The 11011-nt window shown below is 46.8% G+C and overlaps 1 long non-coding RNA gene across 2 annotated transcripts; it reads right to left on the reverse strand.

The window, feature by feature from the left end:
- Window positions 1-428: 428 nt before the first annotated feature.
- On the reverse strand, window positions 429-3535 carry LOC124048019. Of its 2 annotated transcripts, XR_006841166.1 has the most exons (4): window positions 3453-3535; window positions 1399-1445; window positions 1143-1206; window positions 429-477 (listed from the first exon to the last, which is right to left on the reverse strand). It is a non-coding gene; the product is annotated as an uncharacterized LOC124048019 (long non-coding RNA). The 2 variants fall into 2 exon arrangements; XR_006841165.1 differs by lacking the exon at window positions 429-477 and having other exon boundaries at window positions 1057-1206.
- Between the last annotated feature and the right edge of the window lie 7476 nt (window positions 3536-11011).

Raw genomic sequence — 11011 nt, forward strand, 5'->3', positions numbered from 1 at the left:
ACATTCCCAAAAAAATCAGCCGTTTCCAGCTACAATAGTAATTTACAACATTAACAATACCGTTACAGAGTCAATGTGCGGGGGCACCGATTAGTTGAGGTAATATGCACATGTAGGTAGAGTTATTAAAGTGACTATTCATAGATGTTAACAACAAAGAGTAGCAGTGGCGTAAAGAGGGGGGTGAGGGGGAGGTAATGCAAATAGTCTCAGTGGCCATTTGATTAGATGTTCAGGAGTCTTATGGCTTGGGGGAGGAAGCTCCGGTACCTCTTGCCGTATGGTAGCAGAGAGAACAGTCTATGACTAGGGTGTGTGTCCCCAATGTCAGAGTGTGTTCAGGCTAAGCCTGACAGGAGATAATTATGACTGACGAAATTCAGCAGTTACATATCGGGTGCTTGTACTTACATTGCATTCCTTACTGACAACAACAGAGATCTCCTGAGGGCATCACTCACCCACTAACTGTCTTTACTACAACAGAGAGAGAGAGAGAGACAGAGAGAGAGAGAGGCAGAGACAGAGCGAGAAAGAGTGCGAGAGAGAGAGAGAGAGAGAGAGAGAGAGAGAGAGAGAGAGAGAGAGAGAGAGAGAGAGAGAGAGAGAGAGAGAGAGAGAGAGAGAGAGAGAGAGGGGGAAAGAGTGAGAGAAAGAGTGAGAGAGTGTGAGAGAGAGGACAGAGAGAGGGATAGAGAGAGAGAATAAAGAAGAGGGAGAGAGCGAGAGCGAGAGAGAAAGAGTGAGAGAAAGAGGAGAGAGAGAGAGAGAGAGAGAGCGAAAGAGAGAGAATAAAGAAGAGGAGAGAGAGAGAGAGAGAGAGAGAGAGAGAGAGAGAGAGAGAGAGAGAGAGAGAGAGAGAGAGAGAGAGAGAGAGAGAGAGAGAGAGGAGGGACAGAGAGAGGGAGAGAGAGAGAATAAAGAAGAGGGAGAGAGCGAGAGCGAGAGAAAAGTGAGAGAAAGAGGGAGAGAGAGAGAGAGAGAGAGAGAGAGAGAGAGAGAGAGAGAGAGAGAGAGAGAGAGAGAGAGAGAGAGAGAGAGAGAGAGAGAGAGAGAGAGAGAGAGAGAGCGCGAAAGAGAGAGAATAAAGAAGAGGGAGAGAGCGAGTAAGACAGAGAGATAAACAGATGAATGGATCGTACCTGTTTGTAACGTTGGAAGCTCCTCATCATCATCCAGAGAGAGAACAAGCTGATCTTCAAAAACCTATTTTACAAAACAGAAATCAGTCAGCCACACAGCTCCATCAGAGGATGAGGTGAATGCATGTGGGCAGTCCAGAAGAGCACTGCTCATTCTCATCACCCTCACACAACACACAGGGAGAAACACACACATCAAACTCATTGATGTACCAGGTCATTACATTTGAAAAGAAGAGCAGACTGATATACTCACACTATCCACCAGAGTAAGGTATCTAACTGGCAGCCCCCTGCCCAGACCTGCAGAGGAGGAGAATGACACTTAAAGGCACCCATATGTCACCATCTAACACCCTTTAAATAAGCAGTATAATTGGCAACAAGAAGAGACAGATGACTTCTCCGGTAAACATGCTGAAATCACTGCTAGCCTGACTCTGCTTCACTAGCAGCAGAGCAAAAGCAACATATGAGGAAGACGGAGGTTGTTTCCTAGTACAGATCTATAGATCTATAGTGTTCCCCTCCAGTCTGACTGGGGGGGGCCGCTGTGGGATGAGGTCGATACTGAGATAGACCTCTTGTCTCTCTATGTACGCATTGATATCAAGCCTGCCGTCACTATGGTTACCAGAAACAAGAGAGATCGGCAGTGTGTGTGTCTTTGAGGTGGCAGCAACTGCTCCGAGTCTTGCACTCACTGCTCTTCTCTCTCTAATTTCTCCTTCTCTGTTTACCCTCTCTCTCTCTCTCTCTCTCTCTCTCACTCTCTTCTCTTCCCCCTTTCCGCGCTGCCTCATTAATCTCTCTGATACAGTCTCTCTCTCCTTGTCCCTGTGCACTGTGTATCCTGTGTAGCACACCACTTGCTGACATTTGTGTACTGAGTGTGTATGCCCAGTGGTGTAGTGGGGTTAAAGGCAGGTATACGCCGTATAGCCACTTATTTTTCAGTGGGCATTGCGTATACTCACTTCTTAATCCCCACGATGCATATCAAAGTAGAGTAGTAGAGGTATATGCCGTATCAATTAATTAGGTTGACGGAACATATCCGAATGTTTAGCTTAAAATGTTGATTGAAGTATAATTTACTCACATTGTAGGTGCAGCAATGTACACACAGTGTTAGGCCTACGCGCAAAAGATTCAAAATTCAATTTGCAGGAAAACACCATTCTAAATGTCGCACCATACATGCATGCGAGCGGTTTCATGGGCAGAGATGGAAATATCTGTTCGAAATTTAGGAAGAGGGTAGATCTAAAGATGCAACAGCTATCATGCGTTGCTAATATGACTAGGATAATGCCTTTGTCTGCTAGACAATGAAATACAGTTGAAAGAAAACCATTAGAACAGGAGAACGCATATGAGGAAGTCTTTATAAAACAATTGGTTCCACGTTTCTATGGTGGGATTTTGGCTAAAGGCTATTTTGAAGCAAGGTAAGACCTGCCTCATAATATGAATTAAATGTCGAGGTTTCAAACAATTAAGGAACAGGACAAATATAGCGATGTCAATGATAGTCCTACCGTCTTCTGGTAGATGGAAAGGCTTTCCCAAAAACCTATGATATCATGAATATTTGCATCAATCCAGTAGCCATTTGTTTTTCAAACTCTATCTCATGTGTTACAGAAACACCTAACCAAACAACAGTGCCTACACTACACTCAAATATCTAAATTTCTTAGATTTTTCCCAGACCTCAAAAGTGGTCTCCTGATGTAGTTTAAGCATTGTTATGGATTTAGAACATCCAATGTTGTTGTTGCCTTTTGTGAACTAACACTCGCACTTGACTTTTTTCTCCCCCCTACTAGCACGGACTTTGCTGATAGTTACTTTATTGAGGAAAAATGTACTTGCTATGACTGTGATAAGTGGTTTTCCGCCAAGCTAAAATGAATGACAGCCTAATTTATCTGTCTCAATAGTTGGCCTACTATTAGCCTACTTGCAAGGTACAGCTTGGGTTGGCCTAACTATAAAAGACCAATATGGCATTTATCATTTTAGGTCATTGAGAGTGTATGTCACTGGGCGGGCCGTTTGGGAAATGTTAAACAACATTTGAGTATACCCACTTCTCCAGGAACCACTACATCACTGCTCATCCCCACGGCCTGGGTGGCAGTCTGTTTCTGCTCTCTTGCAAACTCCTTATGGAATTGTCATTCCAATGTTTCGTTTGACAATGACAACAGGTAATGCCAATAGGCAAAAGCACAAACAGATTGAGGAACAGGCTATTATCACCAGATTAAAGTCACAATCCTGAGTTCGGTGTTTCACACTCACCTCCGTCACTGGCTTCACTTCTATGGACGTCCAATCCGTAACTGTCCTCCATCTGAACATCACCTCTCAGTGCTGAGATCTGTGACAAATACAGGAGGTCCGTGACAACATGCTCTTAATAATAATAATAATAAACTAATACATAACATAATCTATGAACTTAAATGTCAATGTATTATAAATGTGTATTATAAAGGTTTGTTTACAGTAAAACATAGTCAATGAATGAATTACATTTCCACTTCCTTTAGACCTGTGAGTGTGCAAAGCTGTCATCACATCTCAAAATAGGGCTACGTAATGTTAGATCCCTTACTTCAAAGGCAATTCTAGTCAATGAACTAATCACTGATCATAATCTTGATGTGATTGGCCTGACTGAAACATGGCTTAAGCCTGATGAATTTACTGTGTTAAATGAGGCCTCACCTCCTGGCTACATTAGTGACCATATTTTTATTTTATTTTTTTATTTCACCTTTATTTAACCAGGTAGGCAAGTTGAGAACAAGTTCTCATTTACAATTGCGACCTGGCCAAGATATAGCAAAGCAGTTCGACAGATACAACGACACAGAGTTACACATGGAGTAAAACAAACATACAGTCAATAATACAGTATAAACAAGTCTATATACAATGTGAGCAAATCAGGTGAGAAGGGAGGTAAAGGCAAAAAAGGCCATGGTGGCAAAGTAAATACAATATAGCAAGTAAAACACTGGAATGGTAGTTTTGCAATGGAAGAATGTGCAAAGTAGAAATAAAAATAATGGGGTGCAAAGGAGCAAAATAAATAAATTAATTAAATACAGTTGGGAAAGAGGTAGTTGTTTGGGCTAAATTATAGGTGGGCTATGTACAGGTGCAGTAATCTGTAAGATGCTCTGACAGTTGGTGCTTAAAGCTAGTGAGGGAGATAAGTGTTTCCAGTTTCAGAGATTTTTGTAGTTCGTTCCAGTCATTGGCAGCAGAGAACTGGAAGGAGAGGCGGCCAAAGAAAGAATTGGTTTTGGGGGTGACTAGAGACATATACCTGCTGGAGCGTGTGCTACAGGTGGGAGATGCTATGGTGACCAGCGAGCTGAGATAAGGGGGGACTTTACCTAGCAGGGTCTTGTAGATGACATGGAGCCAGTGGGTTTGGCGACGAGTATGAAGCGAGGCCAGCCAACGAGAGCGTACAGGTCGCAATGGTGGGTAGTATATGGGGCTTTGGTGACAAAACGGATTGCACTGTGATAGACTGCATCCAATTTGTTGAGTAGGGTATTGGAGGCTATTTTGTAAATGACATCGCCAAAATCGAGGATTGGTAGGATGGTCAGTTTTACAAGGGTATGTTTGGCAGCATGAGTGAAGGATGCTTTGTTGCGAAATAGGAAGCCAATTCTAGATTTAACTTTGGATTGGAGATGTTTGATATGGGTCTGGAAGGAGAGTTTACAGTCTAACCAGACACCTAAGTATTTGTAGTTGTCCACGTATTCTAAGTCAGAGCAATCATTTGATTGCCCCCGTGCATCCCGCAAAGGCGGAGGTGTTGCTAACATTTACGATAGCAAATTTCAATTTACAAAAAAAAAAATTACGTTTTCGTCTTTTGAGCTTCTAGTCATGAAATCTATGCAGCCTACTCAATCACTTTTTATAGCTACTGTTTACAGGCCTCCTGGGCCATATACAGCGTTTCTCACTGAGTTCCCTGAATTCCTATCGGACCTTGCAGTCAAAGCAGATAATATTCTAATCTTTGGTGACTTTAATATTCACGTGGAAAAGTCCACAGACCCACTCCAAAAGGCTTTCGGAGCCATCATCGACTCAGTGGGTTTTGTCCAACATGTCTCTGGACCCAATCACTGTCACAGTCATACGCTGGACCTAGTTTTGTCCCATGGAATAAATGTTGTGGATCTTAATGTTTTTCCTCTTAATCCTGGACTATCAGACCACCATTTTATTACGTTTGCAATTGCAACAAATAATCTGCTCAGACCCCAACCAACGACCATCAAAAGTCGTGCTATAATTTCACAGACAACACAAAGATTCCTTGATGCCCTTCCAGACTCCCTCTGCCTACCCAAGGACGCCAGATGACAAAAATCAGTTAACCACCTAACTGAGGATCTCAATTTAACCTTGCGCAATACCCTAGATGCAGTTGCACCCCTAAAAACTAAAAAAAAATCTCATAAGAAACTAGCTCCCTGGTACACAGAAAATACCCGAGCTCTGAAGCAAGCTTCCAGAAAATTGGAACGGAAATGGCGCCACACCAAACTGGAAGTCTTCCTGTCATGTTTTGTCTTAGATTGTCTTGTCATTATGCTTTCCCTTCTGTTCATTTTCCCCCTGCTGGTCTTTTTAGGTTCGTTCCCCTTTTTCTCTCTCCCTTCCTCTCTCTCTTCTCTCTATCGTTCCGTTCCTGCTCCCAGCTGTTCCTATTCCCCTAATCAATCATTTAGTCTTCCCACACCTGTTCCTTATCTTTTCCCCTGATTAGAGTCCCTATTTCTTCCCTTGTTTTCCGTTCCTGTCCTGTCGGATCCTTGTCTATTGTTCACCGTGCTGTGTCTGTGTATCGCCCTGTCGTGTCGTGTTTCCCTCAGATGCTGCGTGGAGAGCAGGTGTCTGAGTCTGCTAGGTTCAAGTGCCTTCCCGAGGCAACCTGCAGTTCTTGATCGAGTCTCCAGTCTGTTCTCGTCATTACGAGTGGAATTATGTCTTATGTTTGTAGAATTACTTTACTGGATTAAAGACTCTGTTTTCGCCAAGTCGCTTTTGGGTCCTCATTCACCTGCATGACAGAAGGATCCGACCAAAGAATGGACCCAGCGACTACAGACGTTCGTAACACTGCCGTCGAGATCCAAGGAGCCATGCACGGCAGACACGAGCAGGAATTGTCTGCTGCTCGCCATGCCGTGGAGAACCTGTCCGCTCAGGTTTCCGACCTCTCTGGACAGTTTCAGAGTCTTCGTCTCGTGCCACCTGTTACTTCCTGGCCTGCCGAGCCTCCGGAACCTAGGGTTAATAACCCACCTTGCTACTCCGGGCAGCCCACGGAGTGCCGCTCCTTTCTCACCCAGTGTGATATTGTGTTCTCTCTCCAACCCAACACATACTCTAGCGAGAGAGCTCGGGTTGCTTACGTCATTTCACTCCTTACTGGCCGGGCTCGAGAGTGGGGCACAGCTATCTGGGAGGCAAGGGCTGATTGTTCAAACAAGTTCCAGAACTTTAAAGAGGAGATGATTCGGGTTTTTGACCGTTCAGTTTTTGGTAGGGAGGCTTCTAGGGCCCTGGCTTCCCTATGCCAAGGTGATCGATCCATAACGGATTACTCTATAGAGTTTCGCACTCTTGCTGCCTCTAGTGACTGGAACGAGCCGGCGCTGCTCGCTCGTTTTCTGGAGGGACTCCACGCAGTGGTCAAAGATGAGATTCTCTCTCGGGAGGTTCCCTCCAGTGTGGACTCTTTGATTGCTCTCGCCATCCGCATAGAACGACGGGTAGATCTTCGTCACCAAGCTCGTGGAAGAGAGCTCGCGTCAACGGTGTTTCCCTGCTCCGCATCGCAACCATCTCCCTCCTCTGGCTCAGAGACTGAGCCCATGCAGCTGGGAGGTATTCGCATCTCGACTAAGGAGAGGGAACGGAGGATCACCAACCGCCTGTGCCTCTATTGCGGATTTGATGGACATTTTGTCAATTCATGTCCAGTAAAAGGCCAGAGCTCATCAGTAAGCGGAGGGCTACTGGTGAGCGCTACTACTCAGGTCTCTTCATCTAGATCCTGTACTACTATGTCGGTCCATCTACGCTGGACCGGTTCGGGTGCTACATGCGGTGCCTTGATTGACTCGGGGGCTGAGGGTTGTTTCATGGACGAAGCATGGGCTCGGAAACATGACATTCCTTTCAGACAGTTAGACAAGCCTACGCCCATGTTTGCCTTAGATGGTAGTCATCTTCCCAGTATCAGATTTGAGACACTACCTTTAACTCTCACAGTATCTGGTAACCACAGTGAGACTATTTCTTTTTTGATTTTTCGTTCACCTTTTACACCTGTTGTTTTGGGTCATCCCTGGCTAGTATGTCATAATCCTTCCATTAATTGGTCTAGTAATTCTATCCTATCCTGGAACGTTTCTTGTCATGTGAAGTGTTTAATGTCTGCCATCCCTCCCATTTCTTCTGTCCCCACTTCTCAGGAGGAACCTGGCGATTTGACAGGAGTGCCGGAGGAATATCATGATCTGCGCACGGTCTTCAGTCGGTCCCGAGCCAACTCCCTTCCTCCTCACCGGTCGTATGATTGTAGTATTGATCTCCTTCCGGGGACCACTCCCCCTCGGGGTAGACTATACTCTCTGTCGGCTCCCGAACGTAAGGCTCTCGAGGATTATTTATCTGTGTCTCTTGACGCCGGTACCATAGTGCCTTCTTCCTCTCCGGCCGGGGCGGGGTTCTTTTTGTTAAGAAGAAGGACGGTACTCTGCGCCCTGCGTGGATTATCGAGGCTGAATGACATAACGGTTAAGAATCGTTATCCGCTTCCCCTTATGTCATCAGCCTTCGAGATTCTGCAGGGAGCCAGGTGCTTTACTAAGTTGGACCTTCGTAACGCTTACCATCTCGTGCGCATCAGAGAGGGGGACGAGTGGAAAACGGCGTTTAACACTCCGTTAGGGCATTTTGAGTACCGGGTTCTGCCGTTTGGTCTCGCCAATGCGCCAGCTGTTTTTCAGGCATTAGTTAATGATGTTCTGAGAGACATGCTGAACATCTTTGTTTTTGTCTATCTTGACGATATCCTGATTTTTTCACCGTCACTCGAGATTCATGTTCAGCACGTTCGACGTGTTCTACAGCGCCTTTTAGAGAATTGTCTCTACGTGAAGGCTGAGAAGTGCTCTTTTCATGTCTCCTCCGTTACTTTTCTCGGTTCCGTTATTTCCGCTGAAGGCATTCAGATGGATTCCGCTAAGGTCCAAGCTGTCAGTGATTGGCCCGTTCCAAGGTCACGTGTCGAGTTGCAGCGCTTTTTAGGTTTCGCTAATTTCTATCGGCGTTTCATTCGTAATTTCGGTCAAGTTGCTGCCCTCTCACAGCTCTTACTTCTGTCAAGACGTGTTTTAAGTGGTCCGGTTCCGCCCAGGGAGCTTTTGATCTTCTAAAAGAACGTTTTACGTCCGCTCCTATCCTCGTTACTCCTGACGTCACTAGACAATTCATTGTCGAGGTTGACGTTCAGAGGTAGGCGTGGGAGCCATTCTATCCCAGCGCTTCCAGTCTGACGATAAGTTCATCCTTGCGCTTATTTTTCTCATCGCCTGTCGCCATCTGAACGCAACTATGATGTGGGTAACCGCGAACTGCTCGCCATCCGCTTAGCCCTAGGCGAATGGCGACAGTGGTTGGAGGGGCGACCGTTCCTTTTGTCGTTTGGACAGACCATAAGAACCTTGAGTACATCCGTTCTGCCAAACGACTTAATGCCCGTCAAGCTCGTTGGGCGTTGTTTTTCGCTCGTTTCGAGTTTGTGATTTCTTACCGTCCGGGTAGCAAAAACACCAAGCCTGATGCCTTATCCCGTCTGTTTAGTTCTTCTGTGGCTTCTACTGATCCCGAGGATTCTTCCTTATGGGCGTGTTGTCGGGTTGACAGTCTGGGGAATTGAAAGACAGGTTAAGCAAGCACTCACGCACACTGCGTCGCGCGCTTGTCCTAGTAACCTCCTTTTCGTTCCTGTTTCCACTCGTCTGGCTGTTCTTCAGTGGGCTCACTCTGCCAAGTTAGCTGGTCATCCCGGTGTTCGAGGCACTCTTGCGTCTATTCGCCAGCGCTTTTGGTGGCCGACTCAGGAGCGTGACACGCGCCCGTTTCGTGGCTGCTTGTTCGGACTGCGCGCAGACTAAGTCGGGTAACTCTCCTCCTGCCGGTCGTCTCAGACCGCTCCCCATTCCTTCTCGACCATGGTCTCACATCGCCCTAGACTTCATTACGGTCTGCCTTTGTCTGCGGGGAAGACTGTGATTCTTACGGTTGTCGATAGGTTCTCTAAGGCGGCACATTTCATTCCCTCGCTAAACTTCCTTCCGCTAAGGAGACGGCACAAATCATCATCGAGAATGTGTTCAGAATTCATGGCCTCCCGTTAGACGCCGTTTCAGACAGAGGCCCGCAATTCACGTCACAGTTTTGGAGGGAGTTCTGTCGTTTGATTGGTGCGTCCGTCAGTCTCTCTTCCGGGTTTCATCCCCAGTCTAACGGTCAAGCAGAGAGGGCCAATCAGACGATTGGTCGCATACTACGCAGCCTTTCTTTCAGAAACCCTGCGTCTTGGGCAGAACAGCTCCCCTGGGCAGAATACGCCACAACTCGCTTCCTTCGTCTGCTACCGGGTTATCTCCGTTCAGAGTAGTCTGGGTTACCAGCCTCCTCTGTTCTCATCCCAGCTTGCCGAGTCAGCGTTCCCTCCGCTCAAGCGTTTGTCCAACGTTGTGAGCGCACCTGGAGGAGGGTGAGGTCTGCACTTTGCCGTTACAGGGCACAGACTGTGAGAGCCGCCAATAAACGCAGGATTAAGAGTCCTAGGTATTGTTGCGGCCAGAGAGTGTGGCTTTCCACTCGCAACCTTCCTCTTACGACAGCTTCTCGTAAGTTGACTCCGCGGTTCATTGGTCCGTTCCGTGTCTCCCAGGTCGTCAATCCTGTCGCTGTGCGACTGCTTCTTCCGCGACATCTTCGTCGCGTCCATCCTGTCTTCCATGTCTCCTGTGTCAAGCCCTTTCTTCGCACCCCCGTTCGTCTTCCCTCCCCCTCCCGTCCTTGTCGAGAGCGCACCTATTTACAAGGTACGTAGGATCATGGACATGCGTTCTCGGGGACGGGGTCACCAATACTTAGTGGATTGGGAGGGTTACGGTCCTGAGGAGAGGAGTTGGGTTCCGTCTCGGGACGTGCTGGACCATTCACTCATTGATGATTTCCTCCGTTGCCGCCAGGATTCCTCCTCGAGTGCGCCAGGAGGCGCTCGGTGAGTGGGGGTACTGTCATGTTTTGTCTTAGATTGTCTTGTCATTATGCTTTCCCTTCTGTTCATTTTCCCCTGCTGGTCTTTTTTAGGTTCGTTCCCCTTTTTCTCTCTCCTTCCTCTCTCTCTTCTCTCTATCGTTCCGTTCCTGCTCCCAGCTGTTCCTATTCCCCTAATCAATCATTTAGTCTTCCCACACCTGTTCCTTATCTTTTCCCCTGATTAGAGTCCCTATTTCTTCCCTTGTTTTCCGTTCCTGTCCTGTCGGATCCTTGTCTATTGTTCACCGTGCTGTGTCTGTGTATCGCCCTGTCGTGTCGTGTTTCCCTCAGATGCTGCGTGGAGAGCAGGTGTCTGAGTCTGCTAGGTTCAAGTGCCTTCCCGAGGCAACCTGCAGTTCTTGATCGAGTCTCCAGTCTGTTCTCGTCATTACGAGTGGAATTATGTCTTATGTTTGTAGAATTACTTTACTGGATTAAAAGACTCTGTTTTCGCCAAGTCGCTTTGGGTC

The sequence above is a fragment of the Oncorhynchus gorbuscha genome, linkage group LG11, assembly GCF_021184085.1.
Source record: "Oncorhynchus gorbuscha isolate QuinsamMale2020 ecotype Even-year linkage group LG11, OgorEven_v1.0, whole genome shotgun sequence".
Lineage (NCBI taxonomy): Eukaryota > Metazoa > Chordata > Actinopteri > Salmoniformes > Salmonidae > Oncorhynchus > Oncorhynchus gorbuscha.